This window comes from Ascaphus truei, chromosome 20 (genome assembly GCF_040206685.1).
Source record: "Ascaphus truei isolate aAscTru1 chromosome 20, aAscTru1.hap1, whole genome shotgun sequence".
Lineage (NCBI taxonomy): Eukaryota > Metazoa > Chordata > Amphibia > Anura > Ascaphidae > Ascaphus > Ascaphus truei.
The window spans coordinates 10,677,936-10,702,601 of NC_134502.1; the positions used below are offsets into that span (position 1 = coordinate 10,677,936).

General features: G+C 63.2%; 1 protein-coding gene across 1 annotated transcript in view; it reads left to right on the forward strand.

Annotated features, from left to right (window-relative positions):
* Window positions 1–1,109: 1,109 nt before the first annotated feature.
* Window positions 1,110–24,666, forward strand: part of LOC142471264 (uncharacterized) — a 68,579-nt gene continuing 45,022 nt past the window's right edge. The window contains 1 exon segment of the mRNA XM_075578076.1: window positions 1,110–1,149. The gene's annotated coding sequence lies outside the window, so the exon portion shown is untranslated.

Below are 24,666 nucleotides of genomic sequence, written 5' to 3' on the forward strand. Positions count from 1 at the left end.
CCCAGCTTTAGGTTAGTGACTGTATATATCTCACATCTTTAAGTTAGTGACTGTATATACTATATACCTCCCAGCTTTAGGTTAGTGACTGTATATACTATATACCTCCCAGCTTTAGGTTAGTGACTGTATATACCTCCCAGCTTTAGGTTAGTGACTGTATATACTATATACCTCCCAGCTTTAGGTTAGTGACTGTATATACTATATACCTCCCAGCTTTAGGTTAGTGACTGTATATACTATATACCTCACAGCTTTAGGTTAGTGACTGTATATACCTCCCAGCTTTAGATTAGTGACTGTATATACTATATACTTCCCAGCTTTAGGTTAGTGACTGTATATACTATATACCTCCCAGTTTTAGGTTAGTGGCTGTATATACTGTATATACTATATACCTCCCAGCTTTAGGTTAGTTACTGTATATACCTTCCAGCTTTAGGTTAGTGACTGTATATACTGTATATACTATATACCTCCCAGCTTTAGGTTAGTTACTGTATATACCTCCCAGCTTTAGATTAGTGGCTGTATATACTATATACCTCCCAGCTTTAGGTTAGTGGCTGTATATACTGTATATACCTCCCAGCTTTAGGTTAGTGGCTGTATATACTATATACCTCCCAGCTTTAGGTTAGTGGCTGTATATACTATATACCTCCCAGCTTTAGGTTAGTGACTGTATATACTATATACCTCCCAGCTTTAGGTTAGTGGCTGTATATACTATATACCTCCCAGCTTTAGGTTAGTGACTGTATATACTGTATATACCTCCCAGCTTTAGGTTAGTGACTGTATATACTATATACCTCCCAGCTTTAGGTTAGTGACTGTATATACCTCCCAGCTTTAGGTTAGTGACTGTATATACCTCCCAGCTTTAGATTAGTGGCTGTATATACTATATACCTCCCAGCTTTAGGTTAGTGGCTGTATATACTATATACCTCCCAGCTTGCTCTCTGATCTGAAGTCCGGTCAGCATGTGAGTAGAGATCTCATAACTTCCCCCAGATGTGCAGACTGAGCCGCCGGACTGGGGCTGTCACTGCTGTGTTTGTGTTACCGGAGGGGAGACATTACCAAGGGGACCGGAAGTGAGCAGACAGGAAGTGCCCCCACCGGAGTTATCACTGGGTGAGTCTCTGTAACAGGAATAATAATATAATATCTTGTGGGAGCCGGTCACACGTGGGATGAGGGGGGGGGGACAGTGGGAGCCGGTCACACGTGGGATGAGGTTACAGTGGGAGCCGGTCACACGTGGGATGAGGGGGGGGGGGGGGGACAGTGGGAGCCGGTCACACGTGGGATGAGGGGGGGGGGACAGTGGGAGCCGGTCACACGTGGGATGAGGTGGGGGGGACGACGACAGTAGGAGCCGGTCACACGTGGGATGAGGGGGGGGGGACAGTGGGAGCCGGTCACACGTGGGATGAGGTGGGGGGGGGACAGTGGGAGCCAGTCACACGTGGGATGAGGTGGGGGGGACGACGACAGTGGGAGCCGGTCACACGTGGGATGAGGGGGGGGGGAACAGTGGGAGCCGGTCACACGTGGGATGAGGTGGGGGGGGGGACAGTGGGAGCCAGTCACCCGTGGGATGAGGTGGGGGGGGGGGGGACAGTGGGAGCCAGTCACACGTGGGATGAGGGGGGGACGGGACAGTGGGAGCCGGTCACACGTGGGATGAGGTTACAGTGGGAGCCGGTCACACGTGGGATGAGGGGGGGGGGGACAGTGGGAGCCGGTCACACGTGGGATGAGGTTACAGTGGGAGCCGGTCCCACGTGGGATGAGGTGGGGGGGACGACGACAGTGGGAGCCGGTCACACGTGGGATGAGGGGGGGGGGGGGGACAGTGGGAGCCGGTCACACGTGGGATGAGGGGGGGGGGACAGTGGGAGCCGGTCACACGTGGGATGAGGGGGGGGGGGGGACAGTGGGAGCCGGTCACACGTGGGATGAGGTGGGGGGGGGACAGTGGGAGCCAGTCACCCGTGGGATGAGGTGGGGGGGGGGACAGTGGGAGCCGGTCACACGTGGGAAGAGGGGGGGGGGGGACAGTGGGAGCCGGTCACACGTGGGATGAGGGGGGGGGGACAGTGGGAGCCGGTCACACGTGGGATGAGGTTACAGTGGGAGCCGGTCACACGTGGGATGATGTGGGGGGGGGACGACGACAGTGGGAGCCGGTCACACGTGGGATGAGGGGGGGGGGGACAGTGGGAGCCGGTCACACGTGGGATGAGGTGGGGGGGGGACAGTGGGAGCCAGTCACCCATGGGATGAGGTGGGGGGGGGGGCGAGAGTGGGAGCCGGTCACACGTGGGATGAGGGGGGGGGGACAGTGGGAGCCGGTCACACGTGGGATGAGGTGGTTGGGGGACAGTGGGAGCCGGTCACACGTGGGATGAGGTGGGGGGGGGGACGGTGGGAGCCGGTCACACGTGGGATGAGGTGGGGGGGGGGGCGGTGGGAGCCGGTCACACGTGGGATGAGGTGGGGGTGACAGTGGGAGCCGGTCACACGTGGGATGAGGTGGGGGGGACAGTGGGAGCCGGACACCCGAGGGAGGCAGTGAGAGGGGGGGGCAGTGGGAGCCGGTCACCCGTGGGATGAGGTGGGGGGGACAGTGGGAGCCGGTCACACGTGGGATGAGGTGGGGGGACAGTGGGAGCCGGTCACACGTGGGATGAAGTTACAGTGGGAGCCGGTCACACGTGGGATGAGGTGGGGGGGGACGACAACAGTGGGAGCCGGTCACACGTGGGATGAGGTTACAGTGGGAGCCGGTCACACGTGGGATGAGGTGGGGGGGACGACGACAGTGGGAGCCGGTCACACGTGGGATGAGGTGGGGGGGGGGACAGTGGGAGCCGGTCACACGTGGGATGAGGTGGGGGGGACGGTGGGAGCCGGTCACATGTGGGATGAGGTGGGGGTGACAGTGGGAGCTGGTCACACGTGGGATGAGGTGGGGGGGACAGTGGGAGCCGGACACCCGTGGGAGGCAGTGAGGGGGGGGGCAGTGGGAGCCGGTCACACGTGGGATGAGGTGGGGAGGGGGACAGTGGGAGCCGGTCACCCGTGGGATGAGGTGGGGGGGACAGTGGGAGCCGTTCACCCGTGGGATGAGGTGGGGGGGGGCAGTGGGAGCCGTTCACCCGTGGGATGAGGTGGGGGGGACAGTGGGAGCCGGTCACACGTGGGATGAGGTGGGGGGGGCAGTGGGAGCCGGTCACACGTGGGATGAGGTGGGGGGGGACAGTGGGAGCCGGTCACACGTGGGATGAGGTGGGGGGGGGACAGGGGGACAGTGGGAGCCGGTCACACGTGGGATCAGGTGGGGGGGGACAGTGGGAGCCGGTCACACGTGGGATGAGGTGGGGGGGAGGGACAGTGGGAGCCGGTCACACGTGGGATGAGGTGGGGGGGAAAGTGGGAGCTGGTCACGTGGGATGAGGTGGGGAGGGGGACAGTGGGAGCCGGTCACACGTGGGATGAGGTGGGGAGGTGGACAGTAGGAGCCGGTCACACGTGGGATGAGGTGGGGAGGTGGACAGTAGGAGCCGGTCACACGTGGGATGAGGTGGGGAGGTGGACAGTAGGAGCCGGTCACACGTGGGATGAGGTGGGGAGGTGGACAGTAGGAGCCGGTCACACGTGGGATGAGGTGGGGAGGTGGACAGTGGGAGCCGGTCACACGTGGGATGAGGTGGGGGGAACAGTGGGAGCCAGTCACACGTGGGATGAGGTGGTAGGGAGGGGCAGTGGGAGCCGGTCACACGTGGGTTGAGGTGGGGGGGGGACAGTGGGAGCCGGTCACACGTGGGATGAGGTGGGGGGAAGTGGGAGCCGGTCACACGTGGGATGAGGTGGGGAGGGGGACAGTGGGAGCCGGTTACACGTGGGATGAGGTGGGGTGGACAGTGGGAGCCGGTCACACGTGGGATGAGGTGGTCGGGGGGGGGGCAGTGGGAGCCGGTCACAAGTGGGATGAGGTGGGGGGGGCAGTGGGAGCCGGTCACACGTGGGAGGAGGTGGGGGGGGGACAGTGGGAGCCGGTCACACGTGGGATGAGGTGGGGAGGGGGACAGTGGGAGCCGGTCACACGTGGGATGAGGTGGGGAGGGGGACAGTGGGAGCCGGTCACACGTGGGATGAGGTGGGGAGGGGGACAGTGGGAGCCGGTCACACGTGGGATGAGGTGGAGTGGGGGACAGTGGGAGCCGGTCACACGTGGGATGAGGTGGAGTGGGGGACAGTGGGAGCCGGTCACACGTGGGATGAGGTGTTAGGGGGGGCAGTGGGAGCCGGTCACACGTGGGTTGAGGTGGGGGGGGGACAGTGGGAGCCGGTCACACGTGGGATGAGGTGGGACACAGTGGGAGCCGGTCACATTTGGGATGAGGTGGGGGGACAGTGGGAGCCGGTCACACGTGGGATGAGGTGGGGAGGGGGACAGTGGGAGCCGGTTACACGTGGGATGAGGTGGGGTGGACAGTGGGAGCCGGTCACACGTGGGATGAGGTGGTCGGGGGGGGCAGTGGGAGCCGGTCACAAGTGGGATGAGGTGGGGGGGGGGCAGTGGGAGCCTGTCACACGTGGGAGGAGGTGGCTGGGGACAGTGGGAGCCGGTCACACGTGGGATGAGGTGGGGAGGGGGACAGTGGGAGCCGGTCACACGTGGGGTGGGGTGGACAGTGGGAGCCGGTCACACGTGGGATGAGGTGGTAGGGGGGGGCAGTGGGAGCCGGTCACAAGTGGGATGAGGTGGGGGGGGGCAGTGGGAGCCGGTCACACGTGGGAGGAGGTGGGGGGGGGGACAGTGGGAGCCGGTCACACGTGGGATGAGGTGGGGAGGGGGACAGTGGGAGCCGGTCACACGTGGGATGAGGTGGGGGGGACAGTGGGAGCCGGTCACACGTGGGATGAGGTGGTAGGGGGGGGCAGTGGGAGCCGGTCACACGTGGGTTGAGGTGGGGGGGGGGGACAGTGGGAGCCGGTCACACGTGGGATGAGGTGGGACACCGTGGGAGCCGGTCACACGTGGGAGGAGGTGGGGTGGACAGTGGGAGCCGGTCACACGTGGGATGAGGTGGTAGGGGGGGGCAGTGGGAGCCGGTCACAAGTGGGATGAGGTGGGGGGGGGCAGTGGGAGCCGGTCACACGTGGGATGAGGTGGGGTGGACAGTGGGAGCCGGTCACACGTGGGATGAGGTGGTAGGGGGGGGCAGTGGGAGCCGGTCACAAGTGGGATGAGGTGGGGGGGGCAGTGGGAGCCTGTCACACGTGGGAGGAGGTGGGGGGGGGGACAGTGGGAGCCGGTCACACGTGGGATGAGGTGGGGAGGGGGACAGTGGGAGCCGGTCACACGTGGGATGAGGTGGGACACTGTGGGAGCCGGTCACATTTGGGATGAGGTGGGAGGACAGTGGGAGCCAGTCACACGTGGGAGGAGGTGGGGGGGGGGACAGTGGGAGCCGGTCACACGTGGGATGAGGTGGGGAGGGGGACAGTGGGAGCCGGTCACACGTGGGATGAGGTGGGGGGGACAGTGGGAGCCGGTCACACGTGGGATGAGGTGGTAGGGGGGGGCAGTGGGAGTCGGTCACACGTGGGTTGAGGTGGGGGGGGGGGACAGTGGGAGCCGGTCACACGTGGGATGAGGTGGGACACAGTGGGAGCCGGTCACACGTGGGAGGAGGTGGGGTGGACAGTGGGAGCCGGTCACACGTGGGATGAGGTGGGGAGGGGGACAGTGGGAGCCGGTCACACGTGGGATGAGGTGGGGTGGACAGTGGGAGCCGGTCACACGTGGGATGAGGTGGTGGGGGGGGCAGTGGGAGCCGGTCACAAGTGGGATGAGGTGGGGGGGGGGGCAGTGGGAGCCGGTCACACGTGGGAGGAGGTGGGTTGGCAGTGGGAGCCGGTCACACGTGGGAGGAGGTGGGGGGGACAGTGGGAGCCGGTCACACGTGGGATGAGGTGGGGAGGGGGACAGTGGGAGCCGGTCACACGTGGGATGAGGTGGAGTGGGGGACAGTGGGAGCCGGTCACACGTGGGATGAGGTGGAGTGGGGGACAGTGGGAGCCGGTCACACGTGGGATGAGGTGTTAGGGGGGGCAGTGGGAGCCGGTCACACGTGGGTTGAGGTGGGGGGGGACAGTGGGAGCCGGTCACACGTGGGATGAGGTGGGACACAGTGGGAGCCGGTCACATTTGGGATGAGGTGGGGGGACAGTGGGAGCCGGTCACACGTGGGGAGGGGGACAGTGGGAGCCGGTCACACGTGGGATGAGGTGGGGTGGACAGTGGGAGCCGGTCACACGTGGGATGAGGTGGTAGGGGGGGCAGTGGGAGCCGGTCACAAGTGGGATGAGGTGGGGGGGGGCAGTGGGAGCCAGTCACACGTGGGAGGAGGTGGGGGTGACAGTGGGAGCCGGTCACACGTGGGATGAGGTGGGGGGGACAGTGGGAGCCGGACACCCGAGGGAGGCAGTGAGAGGGGGGGGCAGTGGGAGCCGGTCACCCGTGGGATGAGGTGGGGGGGACAGTGGGAGCCGGTCACACGTGGGATGAGGTGGGGGGACAGTGGGAGCCGGTCACACGTGGGATGAAGTTACAGTGGGAGCCGGTCACACGTGGGATGAGGTGGGGGGGGACGACAACAGTGGGAGCCGGTCACACGTGGGATGAGGTTACAGTGGGAGCCGGTCACACGTGGGATGAGGTGGGGGGGACGACGACAGTGGGAGCCGGTCACACGTGGGATGAGGTGGGGGGGGGACAGTGGGAGCCGGTCACACGTGGGATGAGGTGGGGGGGACGGTGGGAGCCGGTCACATGTGGGATGAGGTGGGGGTGACAGTGGGAGCTGGTCACACGTGGGATGAGGTGGGGGGGACAGTGGGAGCCGGACACCCGTGGGAGGCAGTGAGGGGGGGGGCAGTGGGAGCCGGTCACACGTGGGATGAGGTGGGGAGGGGGACAGTGGGAGCCGGTCACCCGTGGGATGAGGTGGGGGGGACAGTGGGAGCCGTTCACCCGTGGGATGAGGTGGGGGGGGGGGGCAGTGGGAGCCGTTCACCCGTGGGATGAGGTGGGGGGGACAGTGGGAGCCGGTCACACGTGGGATGAGGTGGGGGGGGCAGTGGGAGCCGGTCACACGTGGGATGAGGTGGGGGGGGACAGTGGGAGCCGGTCACACGTGGGATGAGGTGGGGGGGGACAGGGGGACAGTGGGAGCCGGTCACACGTGGGATCAGGTGGGGGGGGACAGTGGGAGCCGGTCACACGTGGGATGAGGTGGGGGGGAGGGACAGTGGGAGCCGGTCACACGTGGGATGAGGTGGGGGGGAAAGTGGGAGCTGGTCACGTGGGATGAGGTGGGGAGGGGGACAGTGGGAGCCGGTCACACGTGGGATGAGGTGGGGAGGTGGACAGTAGGAGCCGGTCACACGTGGGATGAGGTGGGGAGGTGGACAGTAGGAGCCGGTCACACGTGGGATGAGGTGGGGAGGTGGACAGTAGGAGCCGGTCACACGTGGGATGAGGTGGGGAGGTGGACAGTAGGAGCCGGTCACACGTGGGATGAGGTGGGGAGGTGGACAGTGGGAGCCGGTCACACGTGGGATGAGGTGGGGGGAACAGTGGGAGCCAGTCACACGTGGGATGAGGTGGTAGGGAGGGGCAGTGGGAGCCGGTCACACGTGGGTTGAGGTGGGGGGGGGGACAGTGGGAGCCGGTCACACGTGGGATGAGGTGGGGGGAAGTGGGAGCCGGTCACACGTGGGATGAGGTGGGGAGGGGGACAGTGGGAGCCGGTTACACGTGGGATGAGGTGGGGTGGACAGTGGGAGCCGGTCACACGTGGGATGAGGTGGTCGGGGGGGGGGCAGTGGGAGCCGGTCACAAGTGGGATGAGGTGGGGGGGGCAGTGGGAGCCGGTCACACGTGGGAGGAGGTGGGGGGGGGACAGTGGGAGCCGGTCACACGTGGGATGAGGTGGGGAGGGGGACAGTGGGAGCCGGTCACACGTGGGATGAGGTGGGGAGGGGGACAGTGGGAGCCGGTCACACGTGGGATGAGGTGGGGAGGGGGACAGTGGGAGCCGGTCACACGTGGGATGAGGTGGAGTGGGGGACAGTGGGAGCCGGTCACACGTGGGATGAGGTGGAGTGGGGGACAGTGGGAGCCGGTCACACGTGGGATGAGGTGTTAGGGGGGGCAGTGGGAGCCGGTCACACGTGGGTTGAGGTGGGGGGGGGACAGTGGGAGCCGGTCACACGTGGGATGAGGTGGGACACAGTGGGAGCCGGTCACATTTGGGATGAGGTGGGGGGACAGTGGGAGCCGGTCACACGTGGGATGAGGTGGGGAGGGGGACAGTGGGAGCCGGTCACACGTGGGATGAGGTGGGGTGGACAGTGGGAGCCGGTCACACGTGGGATGAGGTGGTAGGGGGGGGCAGTGGGAGCCGGTCACAAGTGGGATGAGGTGGGGGGGGGCAGTGGGAGCCAGTCACACGTGGGAGGAGGTGGGGGGGGGACAGTGGGAGCCGGTCACACGTGTGATGAGGTGGGGAGGGGGACAGTGGGAGCTGGTCACACGTGGGATGAGGTGGGGGGGACAGTGGGAGCCGGTCACACGTGGGATGAGGTGAGGAGGGGGACAGTGGGAGCCGGTTACACGTGGGATGAGGTGGGGTGGACAGTGGGAGCCGGTCACACGTGGGATGAGGTGGTCGGGGGGGGGGCAGTGGGAGCCGGTCACAAGTGGGATGAGGTGGGGGGGGGCAGTGGGAGCCTGTCACACGTGGGAGGAGGTGGCTGGGGACAGTGGGAGCCGGTCACACGTGGGATGAGGTGGGGAGGGGGACAGTGGGAGCCGGTCACACGTGGGGTGGGGTGGACAGTGGGAGCCGGTCACACGTGGGATGAGGTGGTAGGGGGGGGCAGTGGGAGCCGGTCACAAGTGGGATGAGGTGGGGGGGGGCAGTGGGAGCCGGTCACACGTGGGAGGAGGTGGGGGGGGGGACAGTGGGAGCCGGTCACACGTGGGATGAGGTGGGGAGGGGGACAGTGGGAGCCGGTCACACGTGGGATGAGGTGGGGGGGACAGTGGGAGCCGGTCACACGTGGGATGAGGTGGTAGGGGGGGGCAGTGGGAGCCGGTCACACGTGGGTTGAGGTGGGGGGGGGGGACAGTGGGAGCCGGTCACACGTGGGATGAGGTGGGACACCGTGGGAGCCGGTCACACGTGGGAGGAGGTGGGGTGGACAGTGGGAGCCGGTCACACGTGGGATGAGGTGGTAGGGGGGGGCAGTGGGAGCCGGTCACAAGTGGGATGAGGTGGGGGGGGGCAGTGGGAGCCGGTCACACGTGGGATGAGGTGGGGTGGACAGTGGGAGCCGGTCACACGTGGGATGAGGTGGTAGGGGGGGGCAGTGGGAGCCGGTCACAAGTGGGATGAGGTGGGGGGGGCAGTGGGAGCCTGTCACACGTGGGAGGAGGTGGGGGGGGGACAGTGGGAGCCGGTCACACGTGGGATGAGGTGGGGAGGGGGACAGTGGGAGCCGGTCACACGTGGGATGAGGTGGGACACTGTGGGAGCCGGTCACATTTGGGATGAGGTGGGAGGACAGTGGGAGCCAGTCACACGTGGGAGGAGGTGGGGGGGGGGACAGTGGGAGCCGGTCACACGTGGGATGAGGTGGGGAGGGGGACAGTGGGAGCCGGTCACACGTGGGATGAGGTGGGGGGGACAGTGGGAGCCGGTCACACGTGGGATGAGGTGGTAGGGGGGGGCAGTGGGAGCCGGTCACACGTGGGTTGAGGTGGGGGGGGGGGGACAGTGGGAGCCGGTCACACGTGGGATGAGGTGGGACACAGTGGGAGCGGTCACACGTGGGAGGAGGTGGGGTGGACAGTGGGAGCCGGTCACACGTGGGATGAGGTGGGGAGGGGGACAGTGGGAGCCGGTCACACGTGGGATGAGGTGGGGTGGACAGTGGGAGCCGGTCACACGTGGGATGAGGTGGTGGGGGGGGCAGTGGGAGCCGGTCACAAGTGGGATGAGGTGGGGGGGGGGGGCAGTGGGAGCCGGTCACACGTGGGAGGAGGTGGGGGGGCAGTGGGAGCCGGTCACACGTGGGAGGAGGTGGGGGGGACAGTGGGAGCCGGTCACACGTGGGATGAGGTGGGGAGGGGGACAGTGGGAGCCGGTCACACGTGGGATGAGGTGGAGTGGGGGACAGTGGGAGCCGGTCACACGTGGGATGAGGTGGAGTGGGGGACAGTGGGAGCCGGTCACACGTGGGATGAGGTGTTAGGGGGGGCAGTGGGAGCCGGTCACACGTGGGTTGAGGTGGGGGGGGACAGTGGGAGCCGGTCACACGTGGGATGAGGTGGGACACAGTGGGAGCCGGTCACATTTGGGATGAGGTGGGGGGACAGTGGGAGCCGGTCACACGTGGGGAGGGGGACAGTGGGAGCCGGTCACACGTGGGATGAGGTGGGGTGGACAGTGGGAGCCGGTCACACGTGGGATGAGGTGGTAGGGGGGGGCAGTGGGAGCCGGTCACAAGTGGGATGAGGTGGGGGGGGGGGGCAGTGGGAGCCAGTCACACGTGGGAGGAGGTGGGGGGGGGACAGTGGGAGCCGGTCACACGTGTGATGAGGTGGGGAGGGGGACAGTGGGAGCCGGTCACACGTGGGATGAGGTGGGGGGGACAGTGGGAGCCGGTCACACGTGGGATGAGGTGGGGAGGGGGACAGTGGGAGCCGGTTACACGTGGGATGAGGTGGGGTGGACAGTGGGAGCCGGTCACACGTGGGATGAGGTGGTCGGGGGGGGGCAGTGGGAGCCGGTCACAAGTGGGATGAGGTGGGGGGGGGCAGTGGGAGCCTGTCACACGTGGGAGGAGGTGGGGGGGGGGACAGTGGGAGCCGGTCACACGTGGGATGAGGTGGGGAGGGGGACAGTGGGAGCCGGTCACACGTGGGATGAGGTGGGACACTGTGGGAGCCGGTCACATTTGGGATGAGGTGGGAGGACAGTGGGAACCGGTCACACGTGGGATGAGGTGGGGAGGGGGACAGTGGGAGCCGGTCACACGTGGGGTGGGGTGGACAGTGGGAGCCGGTCACACGTGGGATGAGGTGGTAGGGGGGGGCAGTGGGAGCCGGTCACAAGTGGGATGAGGTGGGGGGGGGGGCAGTGGGAGCCGGTCACACGTGGGAGGAGGTGGGGGGGGGACAGTGGGAGCCGGTCACACGTGGGATGAGGTGGGGAGGGGGACAGTGGGAGAAGGTCACACGTGGGATGAGGTGGTAGGGGGGGGCAGTGGGAGCCGGTCGGGGGGGGGCAGTGGGAGCCGGTCACAAGTGGGATGAGGTGGGGGGGGCAGTGGGAGCCTGTCACACGTGGGAGGAGGTGGGGGGGGACAGTGGGAGCCGGTCACACGTGGGATGAGGTGGGGAGGGGGACAGTGGGAGCCGGTCACACGTGGGATGAGGTGGGACACTGTGGGAGCCGGTCACATTTGGGATGAGGTGGGAGGACAGTGGGAGCCGGTCACACGTGGGATGAGGTGGGGAGGGGGACAGTGGGAGCCGGTCACACGTGGGGTGGGGTGGACAGTGGGAGCCGGTCACACGTGGGATGAGGTGGTAGGGAGGGGCAGTGGGAGCCGGTCACAAGTGGGATGAGGTGGGGGGGGGCAGTGGGAGCCGGTCACACGTGGGAGGAGGTGGGGGGGGGGACAGTGGGAGCCGGTCACACGTGGGATGAGGTGGGGAGGGGGACAGTGGGAGCCGGTCACACGTGGGATGAGGTGGGGGGGACAGTGGGAGCCGGTCACACGTGGGATGAGGTGGTAGGGGGGGGCAGTGGGAGCCGGTCACACGTGGGTTGAGGTGGGGGGGGGGGACAGTGGGAGCCGGTCACACGTGGGATGAGGTGGGACACAGTGGGAGCCGGTCACACGTGGGAGGAGGTGGGGTGGACAGTGGGAGCCGGTCACACGTGGGATGAGGTGGTAGGGGGGGGCAGTGGGAGCCGGTCACAAGTGGGATGAGGTGGGGGGGGGCAGTGGGAGCCGGTCACACGTGGGATGAGGTGGGGTGGACAGTGGGAGCCGGTCACACGTGGGATGAGGTGGTAGGGGGGGGCAGTGGGAGCCGGTCACAAGTGGGATGAGGTGGGGGGGGGCAGTGGGAGCCTGTCACACGTGGGAGGAGGTGGGGGGGGGGACAGTGGGAGCCGGTCACACGTGGGATGAGGTGGGGAGGGGGACAGTGGGAGCCGGTCACACGTGGGATGAGGTGGGACACTGTGGGAGCCGGTCACATTTGGGATGAGGTGGGAGGACAGTGGGAGCCGGTCACACGTGGGAGGAGGTGGGGGGGGGGGACAGTGGGAGCCGGTCACACGTGGGATGAGGTGGGGAGGGGGACAGTGGGAGCCGGTCACACGTGGGATGAGGTGGGGGGGACAGTGGGAGCCGGTCACACGTGGGATGAGGTGGTAGGGGGGGGCAGTGGGAGCCGGTCACACGTGGGTTGAGGTGGGGGGGGGGGGACAGTGGGAGCCGGTCACACGTGGGATGAGGTGGGACACAGTGGGAGCCGGTCACACGTGGGAGGAGGTGGGGTGGACAGTGGGAGCCGGTCACACGTGGGATGAGGTGGGGAGGGGGACAGTGGGAGCCGGTCACACGTGGGATGAGGTGGGGTGGACAGTGGGAGCCGGTCACACGTGGGATGAGGTGGTGGGGGGGGCAGTGGGAGCCGGTCACAAGTGGGATGAGGTGGGGGGGGGGGCAGTGGGAGCCGGTCACACGTGGGAGGAGGTGGGGTGGACAGTGGGAGCCGGTCACACGTGGGATGAGGTGGTGGGGGTGGCAGTGGGAGCCGGTCACAAGTGGGATGAGGTGGGGGGGCAGTGGGAGCCGGTCACACGTGGGAGGAGGTGGGGGGGACAGTGGGAGCCGGTCACACGTGGGATGAGGTGGGGAGGGGGACAGTGGGAGCCGGTCACACGTGGGATGAGGTGGAGTGGGGGACAGTGGGAGCCGGTCACACGTGGGATGAGGTGGAGTGGGGGACAGTGGGAGCCGGTCACACGTGGGATGAGGTGTTAGGGGGGGCAGTGGGAGCCGGTCACACGTGGGTTGAGGTGGGGGGGGACAGTGGGAGCCGGTCACACGTGGGATGAGGTGGGACACAGTGGGAGCCGGTCACATTTGGGATGAGGTGGGGGGGACAGTGGGAGCCGGTCACACGTGGGGAGGGGGACAGTGGGAGCCGGTCACACGTGGGATGAGGTGGGGTGGACAGTTGGAGCCGGTCACACGTGGGATGAGGTGGTAGGGTGGGGGCAGTGGGAGCCGGTCACAAGTGGGATGAGGTGGGGGGGGGCAGTGGGAGCCAGTCACACGTGGGAGGAGGTGGGGGGGGGACAGTGGGAGCCGGTCACACGTGTGATGAGGTGGGGAGGGGGACAGTGGGAGCCGGTCACACGTGGGATGAGGTGGGGGGGACAGTGGGAGCCGGTCACACGTGGGATGAGGTGGGGAGGGGGACAGTGGGAGCCGGTTACACGTGGGATAAGGTGGGGTGGACAGTGGGAGCCGGTCACACGTGGGATGAGGTGGTCGGGGGGGGGCAGTGGGAGCCGGTCACAAGTGGGATGAGGTGGGGGGGGGGCAGTGGGAGCCTGTCACACGTGGGAGGAGGTGGGGGGGGACAGTGGGAGCCGGTCACACGTGGGATGAGGTGGGGAGGGGGACAGTGGGAGCCGGTCACACGTGGGATGAGGTGGGACACTGTGGGAGCCGGTCACATTTGGGATGAGGTGGGAGGACAGTGGGAGCCGGTCACACGTGGGATGAGGTGGGGAGGGGGACAGTGGGAGCCGGTCACACGTGGGGTGGGGTGGACAGTGGGAGCCGGTCACACGTGGGATGAGGTGGTAGGGGGGGGCAGTGGGAGCCGGTCACAAGTGGGATGAGGTGGGGGGGGGGGGCAGTGGGAGCCGGTCACACGTGGGAGGAGGTGGGGGGGGGACAGTGGGAGCCGGTCACACGTGGGATGAGGTGGGGAGGGGGACAGTGGGAGAAGGTCACACGTGGGATGAGGTGGTAGGGGGGGGCAGTGGGAGCCGGTCGGGGGGGGGCAGTGGGAGCCGGTCACAAGTGGGATGAGGTGGGGGGGGCAGTGGGAGCCTGTCACACGTGGGAGGAGGTGGGGGGGGACAGTGGGAGCCGGTCACACGTGGGATGAGGTGGGGAGGGGGACAGTGGGAGCCGGTCACACGTGGGATGAGGTGGGACACTGTGGGAGCCGGTCACATTTGGGATGAGGTGGGAGGACAGTGGGAGCCGGTCACACGTGGGATGAGGTGGGGAGGGGGACAGTGGGAGCCGGTCACACGTGGGGTGGGGTGGACAGTGGGAGCCGGTCACACGTGGGATGAGGTGGTAGGGAGGGGCAGTGGGAGCCGGTCACAAGTGGGATGAGGTGGGGGGGGGGCAGTGGGAGCCGGTCACACGTGGGAGGAGGTGGGGGGGGGGACAGTGGGAGCCGGTCACACGTGGGATGAGGTGGGGAGGGGGACAGTGGGAGCCGGTCACACGTGGGATGAGGTGGGGGGGGACAGTGGGAGCCGGTCACACGTGGGATGAGGTGGTAGGGGGGGGCAGTGGGAGCCGGTCACACGTGGGTTGAGGTGGGGGGGGGGACAGTGGGAGCCGGTCACATGTGGGATGAGGTGGGACACAGTGGGAGCCGGTCACACGTGGGAGGAGGTGGGGGTGGACAGTGGGAGCCGGTCACACGTGGGATGAGGTGGGGAGGGGGACAGTGGGAGCCGGTCACACGTGGGATGAGGTGGGGTGGACAGTGGGAGCCGGTCACACGTGGGATGAGGTGGTGGGGGGGGCAGTGGGAGCCGGTCACAAGTGGGATGAGGTGGGGGGGGGGCAGTGGGAGCCGGTCACACGTGGGAGGAGGTGCGGTGGACAGTGGGAGCCGGTCACACGTGGGATGAGGTGGGACACTGTGGGAGTCGGTCACATTTGGGATGAGGTGGGAGGACAGTGGGAGCCGGTCACACGTGGGATGAGGTGGGGAGGGGGACAGTGGGAGCCGGTCACACGTGGGGTGGGGTGGACAGTGGGAGCCGGTCACACGTGGGATGAGGTGGTAGGGGGGGGCAGTGGGAGCCGGTCACAAGTGGGATGAGGTGGGGGGGGCAGTGGGAGCCGGTCACACGTGGGAGGAGGTGGGGGGGGGACAGTGGGAGCCGGTATCACGTGGGATGAGGTGGGGAGGGGGACAGTGGGAGCCGGTCACACGTGGGATGAGGTGGGGGGGACAGTGGGAGCCGGTCACACGTGGGATGAGGTGGTAGGGGGGGCAGTGGGAGCCGGTCACACGTGGGTTGAGGTGGGGGGGGGGGACAGTGGGAGCCGGTCACATGTGGGATGAGGTGGGACACAGTGGGAGCCGGTCACACGTGGGAGGAGGTGGGGTGGACAGTGGGAGCCGGTCACACGTGGGATGAGGTGGGGAGGGGGACAGTGGGAGCCGGTCACACGTGGGATGAGGTGGGGTGGACAGTGGGAGCCGGTCACACGTGGGATGAGGTGGTGGGGGGGGCAGTGGGAGCCGGTCACAAGTGGGATGAGGTGGGGGGGGGGGCAGTGGGAGCCGGTCACACGTGGGATGAGGTGGGGGGGACAGTGGGAGACGGTCACACGTGGGATGAGGTTGTAGGGGGGGGCAGTGGGAGCCGGTCAGACGTGGGTTGAGGTGGGGGGGGGGGCAGTGGGAGCCGGTCACACGTGGGATGAGGTGGGGAGGGGGACAGTGGGAGCCGGTCACACGTGGGATGAGGTGGGGGGGACAGTGGGAGCCGGTCACACGTGGGATGAGGTGGTAGGGGGGGCAGTGGGAGCCGGTCACACGTGGGTTGAGGTGGGGGGGGGGGGACAGTGGGAGCCGGTCACATGTGGGATGAGGTGGGACACAGTGGGAGCCGGTCACACGTGGGAGGAGGTGGGGTGGACAGTGGGAGCCGGTCACACGTGGGATGAGGTGGGGAGGGGGACAGTGGGAGCCGGTCACACGTGGGATGAGGTGGGGTGGACAGTGGGAGCCGGTCACACGTGGGATGAGGTGGTGGGGGGGGCAGTGGGAGCCGGTCACAAGTGGGATGAGGTGGGGGGGGGGCAGTGGGAGCCGGTCACACGTGGGAGGAGGTGGGGTGGACAGTGGGAGCCGGTCACACGTGGGATGAGGTGGTGGGGGTGGCAGTGGGAGCCGGTCACAAGTGGGATGAGGTGGGGGGGCAGTGGGAGCCGGTCAGACGTGGGTTGAGGTGGGGGGGGGGGCAGTGGGAGCCGGTCACACGTGGGATGAGGTGGGACACAGTGGGAGCCGGTCACATTTGGGATGAGGTGGGGGGACAGTGGGAGCCGGTCACACGTGGGATGAGGTGGGGAGGGGGACAGTGGGAGCCGGTCACACGTGGGATGAGGATGGGTGGACAGTGGGAGCCGGTCACACGTGGGATGAGGTGGTAGGGGGGGCAGTGGGAGCCGGTCACAAGTGGGATGAGGTGGGGGGGGGGCAGTGGGAGCCGGTCACACGTGGGAGGAGGTGGGGGGGGGACAGTGGGAGCCGGTCACACGTGGGATGAGGTGGGGGGGACAGTGGGAGCCGGTCACACGTGGGATGAGGTGGTAGGGGGGGGCAGTGGGAGCCGGTCACACGTGGGTTGAGGTGGGGGGGGGGGACAGTGGGCGCCGGTCACACGTGGGATGAGGTGGGACACAGTGGGAGCCGGTCACATTTGGGATGAGGTGGGGGGACAGTGGGAGCCGGTCACACGTGGGATGAGGTGGGGTGGACAGTGGGAGCCGGTCACACGTGGGATGAGGTGGTAGGGGGGGGGCAGTGGGAGCCGGTCACAAGTGGGATGAGGTGGGGGGGGCAGTGGGAGCCGGTCACACGTGGGAGGAGGTGGGGGGGGACAGTGGGAGCCGGTCACACGTGGGAGGAGGTGGGGTGGACAGTGGGAGCCGGTCACACGTGGGATGAGGTGGTGGGGGTGGCAGTGGGAGCCGGTCACAAGTGGGATGAGGTGGGGGGGCAGTGGGAGCCGGTCACACGTGGGAGGAGGTGGGGGGGGGGACAGTGGGAGCCGGTCACACGTGGGATGAGGTGGGGAGGGGACAGTGGGAGCCGGTCACACGTGGGATGAGGTGGGGAGGGGGACAGTGGGAGCCGGTCACACGTGGATGAGGTGGGGGGGACAGTGGGAGCCGGTCACACGTGGGATGAGGTGGGGAGGGGGACAGTGGGAGCCGGTCACACGTGGGATGAGGTGGGACACTGTGGGAGCCGGTCACATTTGGGATGAGGTGGGAGGACAGTGGGAGCCGGTCACACGTGGGATGAGGTGGGGAGGGGGACAGTGGGAGCCGGTCACACGTGGGGTGGGGTGGACAGTGGGAGCCGGTCACACGTGGGATGAGGTGGTAGGGGGGGGCAGTGGGAGCCGGTCACAAGTGGGATGAGGTGGGGGGGGGCAGTGGGAGCCGGTCACACGTGGGAGGAGGTGGGGGGGGGGGGACAGTGGGAGCCGGTCACACGTGGGATGAGGTGGGGAGGGGGACAGTGGGAGCCGGTCACACGTGGGATGAGGTGGGGGGGACAGTGGGAGCCGGTCACACGTGGGATGAGGTGGTAGGGGGGGGCAGTGGGAGCCGGTCACACGTGGGTTGAGGTGGGGGGGGGGGACAGTGGGAGCCGGTCACACGTGGGTTGAGGTGGGACACAGTGGGAGGAGGTGGGGTGGACAGTGGGAGCCGGTCACACGTGGGATGAGGTGGGGAGGGGGACAGTGGGAGCCGGTCACACGTGGGATGAGGTGGGGTGGACAGTGGGAGCCGGTCACACGTGGGATGAGGTGGTGGGGGGGGGCAGTGGGAGCCGGTCACAAGTGGGATGAGGTGGGGGGGGGGGCAGTGGGAGCCGGTCACACGTGGGAGGAGGTGGGGTGGACAGTGGGAGCCGGTCACACGTGGGATGAGGTGGTGGGGGTGGCAGTGGGAGCCGGTCACAAGTGGGATGAGGTGGGGGGGGCAGTGGGAGCCGGTCACACGTGGGAGGAGGTGGGGGGGGGGACAGTGGGAGCCGGTCACACGTGGGATGAGGTGGGGAGGGGGGACAGTGGGAGCCGGTCACACGTGGGATGAGGTGGGGAGGGGGACAGTGGGAGCCGGTCACACGTGGGATGAGGTGGGGGGGACAGTGGGAGCCGGTCACACGTGGGATGAGGTTGTAGGGGGGGGCAGTGGGAGCCGGTCAGACGTGGGTTGAGGTGGGGGGGGGGGCAGTGGGAGCCGGTCACACGTGGGATGAGGTGGGACACAGTGGGAGCCGGTCACATTTGGGATGAGGTGGGGGGACAGTGGGAGCCGGTCACACGTGGGATGAGGTGGGGAGGGGGACAGTGGGAGCCGGTCACACGTGGGATGAGGTGGGGTGGACAGTGGGAGCCGGTCACACGTGGGATGAGGTGGTAGGGGGGGCAGTGGGAGCCGGTCACAAGTGGGATGAGGTGAGGGGGGCAGTGGGAGCCGGTCACACGTGGGAGGAGGTGGGGGGGGACAGTGGGAGCCAGTCACACGTGCGATGAGGTGGGGGGGACAGTGGGAGCCGGTCACACGTGGGATGAGGTGGTAGGGGGGGGGCAGTGGGAGCCGGTCACACGTGGGTTGAGGTGGGGGGGGGGGGACAGTGGGCGCCGGTCACACGTGGGATGAGGTGGGACACAGTGGGAGCCGGTCACATTTGGGATGAGGTGGGGGGACAGTGGGAGCCGGTCACACGTGGGATGAGGTGGGGTGGACAGTGGGAGCCGGTCACACGTGGGATGAGGTGGGACACAGTGGGAGCCGGTCACATTTGGGATGAGGTGGGGGGACAGTGGGAGCCGTTCACACGTGGGATGAGGTGGGGAGGGGGACAGTGGGAGCCGGTCACACGTGGGATGAGGTGGTAGGGGGAGCAGTGGGAGCCGGTCACAAGTGGGATGAGGTGGGGGGGGGCAGTGGGAGCCTGTCACACGTGGGAGGAGGTGGGGGGGGGACAGTGGGAGCCGGTCACACGTGGGATGAGGTGGGGAGGGGGACAGTGGGAGCCGGTCACACGTGGGATGAGGTGGGGAGGGGGACAGTGGGAGCCGGTCACACGTGAGATGAGGTGGGGAGGGGGGACAGTGGGAGCCGGTCACACGTGAGATGGGGGGGGGGGGGGACAGTGGGAGCCGGTCACACGTGGGATGAGGGGGGGGGGGGACAGTGGGAGCCGGTTACACGTGGGATGAGGTGGGGGGGGGGGGGGACAGTGGGAGCCGGTTACACGTGGGATGAGGTGGGGGGTGGGCAGTGGGAGCAGGTCACACATGGGATGAGGTGGGGGGGACAGTGGGAGCAGGTCACACGTGGAATGAGGTGGAGGGAGACAGTGGGAGCCGGTCACACGTGGGATTAGGTGGGGGGGGACAGTGGGAGCCGTTCACACGTGGGATGAGGTGGGGGGGAGGAGTGGGAGCCTGTCACACGTGGGTTGAGGGGGGGGGGGACAGTGGGAGCCGGTCACACATGGGATGAGGTGGGGGGGGCAGTGGGAGCCGGTCACACGTGGGTTGAGGGGGGGGGGGACAGTGGGAGCCGGTCACACATGGGATGAGGTGTGGGGGGGCAGTGGGAGCCGGTCACACGTGGGATGAGGTGAGGGGGGTAGGACAGTGGGAGCCGGTCACACGTGGGTTGAGGTGGGGGGGACAGTGGGATCCGGTCACACATGGGATGAGGTGGGGGGGGGGCAGTGGGAGCCGGTCACACGTGGGATGAGGTGAGGGGATGAGGTGAGGGGGGGAGGACAGTGGGAGCCGGTCACACGTGGGTTGAGGTGGGGGGGGACAGTGGGATCCGGTCACACATGGGATGAGGTGGCCCAGTGCTACTGTGTGTGACCTATAGTAGATTGCTATGGGCCAGATATACTAAGGGCTGCTATGCATATGATTGGGACAGAATGTGTTATGGAGCAGCGCTGCTTAGTAATATGGCTTATATCACCTATATATGTGTCAGGCGGTTAGTTAGGTGAGCGCTGCGTACGTGAGATAACAGGACGGTTAGGGGCGGTATATTGTTTGAACGCAGCCAATCGTTTACATATGATGGAAAGGCCTTCGATGCAGGTTAGGGCCATTCTATAGCACCGGGCGCGCAGAATTTGAGTTGGCTGACGTCAGGGGATCAGGGGATGAAGTCGTCATCAATGACGAAACGCGTAGGGCGTGGTTTGAGAGAAGCCGTCACTTGCCCATGATCTTCTGTTGCTGTTGGTGTAAGAACTTTGGTTCCTGCTCCCCCGTGTTGTATTGCTGGCACTGAGAACCTGGTGTGGCTATTGCTGGTTCCCGCAGGGACTTCCTGTGCTGAAGCGCCGATCTGGAGAGACGTCACTTCGGTATTTGACTGCATGGATGAGAGACGCGAGCGGACGCCATTACCCTGATCGGACGGCACTTCTGGCACATGAGAGACAATCTCATATCTGCTATTTTAATCAGTACTTTTGTGAGTGGGCATTTGTTGATTTTAATGTTCTATAAACACTTGTTATTATGTTAATGCACTAGGTGTGCGCCTGTCTTCTTTTTTTTTCTCTCTCTCTATATATATTGTGACAAACGGCTTACTCCGGGGCTCCGCCGTCTGTCCGGGACTGTTAGAACACGGTCTTTTAGGGTAGGTTAAATGATGAGACGTCACGTACTGTTCCTTTAAACAGGCTATGCCTGGTTTATTCAGTCCCAGGCACTGAGACTGCCACAGTTTAAACAGAAAACAAAGCCAAACAAAAAGCTGCTCGTCTGAGCGATAACTTAAACTTAGATGTCCCTGACTCAGAGTTGGAAGTGGCTTGTCCACTTCCACCAACAAAATAAGTACCTTTGCAGTCTTTAGACAAACTAACAGAATGAATGAAGCGATTTGGGAAAGAGGCTTTCTCACCCCTCTGCAGTTCAGCAGCCTTCCAGGCTCTTGGGCGGGGCCCAGAGGAAACAGGAAACAGGTCTTATATACCTGAACTCTAATCAGCATGACAGGTGACAGAAAACAGGCAGCAGACAAACTGTGGAATGGAGTGCCTGTACCACGAGGCTGCCCTGTTCAGCTTAGACAGGACAGAAACTGTTCAGTATCCTGGGAGCCCTGTATATGGAGTTTATTACCAACCCCTGGTTTCTGTCACATATCCTCCCCCCCAGCTCAGACCTCGAGGGGTGAGCGACCATGGATATTAGGGAGTGCATCCTTGACAACCCGTCGGCATTGCCATGTTTGTGCCCCGACCTGTGTTCCACAGAAAATTTAAAGGGCTGTAGGCTTAGGAACCACCTGGTCACCCTAGCGTTCTTCTCCCTATTTTGACACATCCAGGTAAGGGGTGCATGATCTGTGACCAATCGGAACTTTCTCCCCAACAGATAATACTTGAGTGTCTCTACAGCCCACTTTATTGCGAGACACTCTTTCTCGACTATGGAGTAATTTTTCTCCTGGGGATTTAGTTTCCTACTTAAATAAAGGATGGGGTGCTCCTCCCCTTGAGACTCCTGGGAGAGTACCGCCCCCAGCCCTACCTCAGATGCGTCGGTTTGGACTACGAACTCTTTGGAGAAGTCAGGTGTGACCAACACTGGTTGGGCACAGAGAGCTTCTTTCAGGCTTCTAAAGGCCTGTTCGGCTTCGGGGGACCACTTTACCATTAGCGGTCCTCTTGCTTTTGTGAGGTCGGTTAGTGGGGTTGCCTTAGTTGCAAAATTGGGAATAAACCTCCTATAGTAGCCAATTAACCCCAAAAAGGTCCTTACTTGTTTTTTTTGTGACTGGCCTTGGCCAATTTTGTATCGCCTCTACTTTGAGTGTTTGTGGTTTGAGTAACCCTCTACCAATAGAATACCCCAGATACTTGGCCTCCTCCAGACCAATAGTGCATTTAGCGGGGTTAGCAGTTAGTCCAGCAGACCGAACTGCGTCGAGCACAGCTTGGACCTTTGGAAGGTGGGACTGCCAATCTTCACTATGGATTACCACATCATCCAGGTAGGCGGCAGCGTACCGAACATGTGGTTTTAAAATTTTATCCATCATTCTTTGGAATGTGGCGGGAGCTCCATGTAAGCCAAAAGGCAGCACCTTATATTGAAAGAGGCCGTCTGGGGTTGAGAAGGCTGTTTTTTCTTTTGCCCTTTCTGTGAGGGGAACCTGCCAGTACCCTTTTGTTAGGTCTAGGGTTGTGAGATATCGGGCTTTGCCCAGTCTCTCTACAAGTTCATCCACCCTGGGCATAGGATAAGTATCAAATTTTGACACCGCGTTTAGTTTCCGGTAGTCATTACAAAACCTTGTTGTACCGTCTGGCTTTGGGACTAAAACTATAGGGCTGTTCCACCCACTTTGGGATTCCTCAATTACGCCTAGTTTTAGCATTTTTTTAACCTCTAAACTTATAGCCTCTCTCTTGGCCTCTGGGATTCGGTACGGTTTAAGGTTAACTCGGACCCCCGGTTCAGAGACTATGTCATGTTTAATTACGTTAGTTTTACCTGGCTGTGTAGAGAAGATTTCTTTGTTCCTTCTCACTAAACTCTGGACCTCTCGTTTCTGATGCACGGACAGTGTTTCAGCTATGCTAACCTCTGGGTCAGTTTCTTGATTCTCTGACGGACCTGGGGGTACTAGGGTTAACAAGACCTCTCTATCTTTCCAGGGCTTGAGTAGGTTTATATGGTAAATTTGCTCAGGTTTCCTCCTACCTGGCTGCCTTACCCTATAATTTACTTCTCCCACTCTTTCCAAGACCTCATATGGCCCATGCCATTTAGCAAGGAATTTACTCTCCACGGTGGGAACCAGAACTAGTACCCTATCACCTGGAAAAAAAATTCTGACCCTAGCACCCTTATTATACGTATTCCTTTGTGCTTCTTGAGCTTTCTCCATGTGTTCCCTCACTATGGGTAGGACTGCAGCAATGCGGTCCTGCATTTGGGCAACATGCTCTATTACACTTCTGTAAGGGGTAACCTCGTGTTCCCAAGTTTCTTTGGCTATATCCAGTAAGCCCCTTGGATGTCGGCCATACAATAGTTCAAACGGGGAGAAGCCTGTGGATGACTGGGGAACTTCCCTAATGGCAAATAACAGGTATGGTAACAAACAGTCCCAGTTTTTCCCATCCTTATCGACCGCCCGGCGTAACATGCTCTTTAAGGTTTTATTGAACCTTTCCACTAAACCATCTGTTTGTGGATGATAGACTGAGGTTCTGAGATGCTTGATTTTTAGGAGTTTACATAGCTCTTTTGTTACTTGGGACATAAATGGTGTTCCCTGGTCAGATAAGATCTCTTTAGGAATTCCGACCCGGGAAAACAGAAGTACTAACTCTTTTGCTATGTTTTTAGCAGAGGTGCTACGTAAGGGAACTGCCTCCGGATATCGGGTAGCATAATCTAATATTACCAATATATGCTGATGTCCCCTAGCAGACTTTATTAGGGGTCCTACTAGATCCATAGCAATCCGGTCAAATGGTACCTCTATTATGGGAAGGGGTACCAATGGGCTGCGGTATGCTTTGAACGGGGCGGTGATCTGACATTCTGGGCATGAGGAACAATAGTTTGTAATTTCTGCCAGAACCCCAGGCCAATAAAAGCTTCGGAGAACCTTTTCTTTTGTCTTTTCCACCCCTAGGTGTCCCCCCAATGGATGACTATGTGCGAGGTGTAATACTACGTTACGGAATGTCCGTGGTACCAACAATTGTTTAGTTGTAACTGATTTTCTTTTATCAACCCGATATACTAGGTCGTTCTCTACCTCGAAGTAGGGGTAAGCAAGTGACCTATCTGGTTGGCCATGAGTACTATTCTGGTCCCGTATATTTCCCCTTGCTACCGCTAATGTGGGGTCCTCCCACTGGGCCTTCTTAAAACTCCCAGGACTGACCTCTAGGTCAGCGAGGGTCTTATCCTGTACTGGGGTGGTAAGTGCCTGATCAACATCTTGATTTGGGGTATTCCCTACCAAAGTAGTGATGGGGAAGGGAATTTCACAGCACTCCTCCTTTTCCCCTTTCTTATTTGGGCCCTCGTCAACCTCCATTTCTGAAAAAGGGAAAGGATTTGTTTCTTCTAACACTTCGTTATGGTCTGCTATTGAACTCTGGGCGCTATTCTGAGCTGGGGACCACATTTTTAGAAAATGGGGAAAGTCGGTCCCTATTAACACATCATGTGCCAGTTTGGGTACAACACCCACCTTGAAATCTAAAGAACCAAATTCTGTTTCAAAAAAAACATCAACAGTGGAATATTCATGATTATCCCCATGTATACAACAAATTGCCACTCTTTGTGAACTGTTTACCTGTTTCTTCTTAATGGGCAATAGGTATTCGGACACTAGTGTGACCATACTCCCAGAGTCAAGAAGTGCCCGAACCCTCTTACCATTAACCTTTACAAATGCCCACAGATGGTTATTCAAGGG